Genomic DNA, 5,337 nt, shown 5'->3' with positions numbered 1-5,337 from the left:
TTTCCCTCTCTCCCCACATTCCCTCTAGCAAATTTTTACAAAAAGAAAAAAAATGCTGTCTAAATTCATAACATTTGGTGAAACATAGACTGAAATGATCCTTGTAACTCTTATAACAATAACAAGCACTACCCATTGTATTTCTCTCATGTTCACTACTGCTGTTTGAATATTTTCCACACCTGCTGTGTCAACTCATAACAGCCAGTCAGTCCTGGCTGTTATGATCGATCCTGGAACATGGCCCAAATGTTCTGATGTGAACTTAGTTCTCCCATGTCTTATTAAGCACAAAGCTCCCTGAATAGCCAAGCAGTGGCTGTGCCATGGGCCATCTCTAGGTTGGGTGGTAAATGCAGGGGCTTCACAGTCAGATAGCTCTGCCTCCATCCTAGTCCCCCAATCATAGTGGTGACTTGGAGTAGGTTATTTATCTTCTCAATGCCTTTATTTGTTCATCTGTGACTTGGTACATTAATCCCTCCTCCCCTGAAGTTGTTGCAAGGACTAAGTGAATTAACATAAGCACCTAGAAACATCCAAGAAATAGTATGTTGGTTTTCTAGTGTGGCAATGAGTCTTTCTAATCATCTAGAATCATAACCTGCCTCTTTTGATTCTTTTACTCTCCCAGCTATGTATGTGGAGAAAGACCCAAACCACATACCCTGAACTAAAAATGTATCCATTTAGGATGTCCAGCATTGATTCATAGCCAAAAGACTACTGGGTGAGAGACAAATACATTATGATAATTAAACTCTGAGTGAGTAGACATTTCACAGATGTGGGAGATGACAAGTGAATCTATTGAAATGATACTGGGTTGTCAGAAAAGTCATGACACATTTCTGTTAGAAAAAACAGAAAACATATGTCATGACTTTTCCAACAATCCAATATAAAATGTGCATGTCATGACTATTAGCTTGGGGTAATGTGGAAAAAAAAAAGACATGTTGGTGTAAGACAAAAATAATCTTATTAATTGCAATGGGGTTTGCACTTTTACCATTTAGGACATATATCTGAAATTTTTTACAATGTCAAATATTCTCCCTTGTGCCATGCACCTGGTGTATGTTGAGTTTGTCTAAGCCTCATACTGAATAGTCACTCTTGTAAATTTATACAAAATTTACACACTGAAACACATATTCTCTGAACAGCATTCATTTTTTTTAAAAACCATAGGGTGTGTATGATAGCTAGAGAGACAGAGAAAGGGGTAATGACAAATCTCCTCCAGGGGTATGGCCACACCGTAATTCCTTTGCCTCTAGCCTCCTCTTGGGATTTTGGATGCGTGTGTGCATGCAAACACACACACACACATACATATACACACACTCACTGTGATTGTCAGACCTACAGGATGGAACTCAGATCATAGTCCACCATGTGGAAGTCCAGTGCCTTAAACACCATATGACCTGCTGGCCCTCTGAACAGTGTTCCTACCCATATCCCTCTTCCCATTGTCTTAATAAGTACCTACTTATTTAAAATTTTAATTTTTTCTCCTCCTATACCTTCAGTCAATACTGAGATCAAGTACTAAGTATAGCAAATTAACAAGCACAAGTTTTTCAGATTTAGACTTTACTCAGTGATCTTATGAGTTCCCACACATTTTTCAGCTAGTTATTTCCCCAGTGTGAATAGAAAGTAGGAAATTTTCGTTGACAAACATGTAGCCTCTACATACCTTCACGTATCCTCATTCTTTACCCTAATTAAAGGGGATGCTGAAGCAATGCTGAATGATGAGATCACCTTTCATAGAAAGGGGGAAAATGGGGCCAGTATGGAGGTTAAGGTGGCTAGATTCCCACATGGCTGACCATCATTCGAGTCCTGGAGCTGGCAGCTTCAAAATTATGCCAGACACATGTGTGTGCATGCATGAAATCCTGAGAAGATAACAGAGGATGAGGGATTGCAGCATGTCCATCACCCCTAGGGGTGATTCCTCACTTTCCTTTTCTATCTCTGTCTCTCTTCCACATGCACACATGCCCTATGGCAAAATACTAATAAAAAAAAAAAAGAAAGAAAAGAAAGGAAAAAATGAATTAAAAAAAATGAACAAACAAGCACGCGATCATAATGCTAGTTTGGTTGTCCTGAAAGAGAGTGATCTTAAGTATTTCAGTGAGAAATATTAGCTCTCTTCTCAGTAGTATCTTCATAGAAAGACACTATCAGAATTGTTGAGTGACTGGATACCAACTACAATGCCTTTAAACAATGCTGGGATTTTTTATTATTATTTTTTAAAGAGAGGTTTTTGCTATAGGATGTATACACTCACCAGAGAGACAGAAAACAAAAAATCACCACCCAGGGAGAATAGCCATGCCACCATCCTTTCTCCTCCATTCTCCTCTTGGGATTTTGGACACACATACACACACCTGGCATGACTTTCAAGCATCCAGGTCTGGGACTCAAACCATGTATGGCCATGTGGGAGTCCAGTGTTGTAACCATCATGCCATCTGCTGGTCCCTCTTTGTAGGAAGCTTTAAAGAACAAAAGACCCTGGTGATCTTTTAGGATGAGAGAGAGGGCTGGCCCTATAACACAGTTGGTTAAGAGGAGCCAGATCCTACATGGGAGCCAAATCCCACATGGCCAATCTCAGTTCAAAGCTGGATTCCAGAACTTGAAAACTATGGTGGGTACCTGTAGTTTATGCTCAACATTCCAACAGAATGGAGAAATGGAGGAGAAAGGATTGCTGAATGACCACGCCCCTTTGGGTGGGTTTTGTTTTGTTTTGTTTTCTTTTTCTCTCTCTGATGAATGTATGATGCACTTTCTGGCAATAAAAAAATATTATAAAGTCTCTATTTTATTGCTAATATTCTTACCCCTATAAGAAGTTCTGTTTTGTCTGGCATTTATATCAGAATCTGCTCTATTAGGGTAGGTTCCACTGGATGCTTTTGAAAAAAGAGAAATGTACAAAATTTAATCTGCTGATCTTCTTGTGCTTTTTTTTTTTTTAAAGCACAGTTTCCCCAAATCTAACTGGTGAAAATATCTTGATTTATGAAAATTTATTTAAATACAACCAAGGTAAAGGTTTTTTAAAAAATGATCCTAATGAGACTTGCTCCTATAAAATATCTCCAGGTATAGAGATGGGACAGGTTATCAAGCTACCAATCCAGATGATTAGTTTGGACTTTGGGTTGGCATCTTGTTAACGTGGGTTAGTGGAGTCAGGGATTTTGAGCAAATATGACTTAGACCATGTTAAACATCAGAACTAGGGCTGCAAGATCAAGTAGGATGGAGAACTGACTGACTGTACCATTATGAGTTGGACAGCTTCAAGACCAAAGGGAAGACAAGAAGTCAAGATCTTGGTCATGCATATAGCTGTGTTTTCTCATCCTCCTAATGGAAATAATGATAGCACATATTTCATAGGCTGTTGTGGTAATTGATTGGGATAATAAATATAAAGCTTTTTAGCAAAGTGCCTGTAACTTCATAATGGCAGCTTTGCTTTTGTTTTTATCATTATAACATTAATAACAATAATAATTGCTATGATTGAGGCAGTGCAGAGGAGGAAAACATCTTACAAAGATGAAGTATTCCAAGAATTCTTTTGTAACGTAGTCAGGAATCTTGTATATATTTAACCTTGAATGTCTAAAAGAGACTTGGGCAAGTGGCAGAAGGATCTTTTAAATTTTTATTTTCTACAGTACCACAGGTGAGTTGGGAGTAAAGGAGTAGACAGAATAACAGAGGAAGAAATTTCAGTGACTCAGAAAAATGCTTCCCTGAGAGCTTCTCCAATTTTATAACAAGGAAGCACATTTCCTTATTATTATTTTAGTCACATACAATGCTTTCCAGTGATTTCATTAAAAAAGATGCCACTTGGCATATTCCTCTTATTAACTATAAACTGAGTTAAGCCTTAAATTTGGTCTTTTCTTTTGTTACTGCACTAGAGACAGTGACTATTACTCTAAACTGGGCACCCATAGAATGACTTAAATATATATACCTTTGTCACAATGTGGGGTATTCAGAAGCCAACAGCCCCAAGTTGATTGAGATCTTGATAATGATGTTTGTGGCGATAATACCTGTTGAAAAGGTCCATTGTGGAACCAGCAGAAGCTGTAATGGTTATATCACTAGATTCTCACATGGTTGACTGCAACTCAAGTCCTGGACTGGTGGCTTGAAACTCACATGGAGCATGTGTGTATGCATGCCCCAGATCCCAAGAGGAAAAAGGATGTGGTGTGGCTATTCCCATCATGGAGTTATTTCGCTTTCCATCTCTCTTTTTCTCTCTTTAGTGAGCATACATGCCCTATAGCACACACACATATGAAAAACCCATTGTTATGGACTGATCTGTGTCCCAAGGCAAAAATTCAGACATAAGCACCTAATCACTAGTATCTCAGAATGTAACTGTATTTGGAGATAAAGGTCTTTAAAGAGGTGCTTAAGTTAAAATGAAACTGTTGGGATGGAGTCCTATAATCCTAGAATCTTTTAAGAAGGCATAGTGGTTAAGGCACTGAACTCCTTCATGGTTGATCATGGTTCAAGTTCCACGTAGTTTGAAACTCATGCAGGGCACATGTGCATGTGTGCCCAAAATCCCAGGAGAAGAAGGGATTGTGGTGTCATCCTCCCTAAGGGGTGATTTCACTTTTCATCTCTCTATCTCTCTGGTGAACACATGCACCCTATGGCAAAAATCTTTAAAAAGAAGAGGAAGAGACAACAGGGGTGTATACACAGAGGCCATGTGTGGATATAGGGAGGAGGTGGCCATCCTCAAGGCAGAGAGAGAAGCCCAGAGCCACTGACATCTTGATCTTTCTCTTCTGATCTCCAGAATTGTTAGAAAATTAACTACAGTTAAAGTCACCCAGTCTATGGCATTTGATTATGTAAGCCTGAGGAAACCAATATGCTCACCATTTTCTAAACACTTCAGCCTGATTTTTCACATTATGTGGAAAGAAACATTTCAAAAAATATGAAGGACTCTGACTCCATCTCCATTTATTCATGTTCTATGGTAACAAGTATGACAAAGCAGTGGTGGTGTCTGTGGGTGATACATGTCTAAGTGGTCTTCCTGATTAGACCCAAGCTATGATCACTGAAATATTGTGTCATTGGGAAAGTTACGATGCATTTTTGCATAGAAAAATGTATACTTAGCCCTCAGAAGTATGTTGGAGAAAGTGATTCAGCTGTCAACTTTCCTGTGACTGAGGAAGAAATATATGAATACTCAAGCATATGGATATATGTGTGTGTTTACATTCATAAGCATACATG

Source organism: Tupaia chinensis, unplaced genomic scaffold (genome assembly GCF_000334495.1).
Source record: "Tupaia chinensis unplaced genomic scaffold, TupChi_1.0 Scaffold000680_1, whole genome shotgun sequence".
Taxonomy (NCBI): domain Eukaryota; kingdom Metazoa; phylum Chordata; class Mammalia; order Scandentia; family Tupaiidae; genus Tupaia; species Tupaia belangeri.
The sequence above is the reverse complement of the archived record's forward strand: the minus strand, read 5'-3'. Positions refer to the sequence as shown.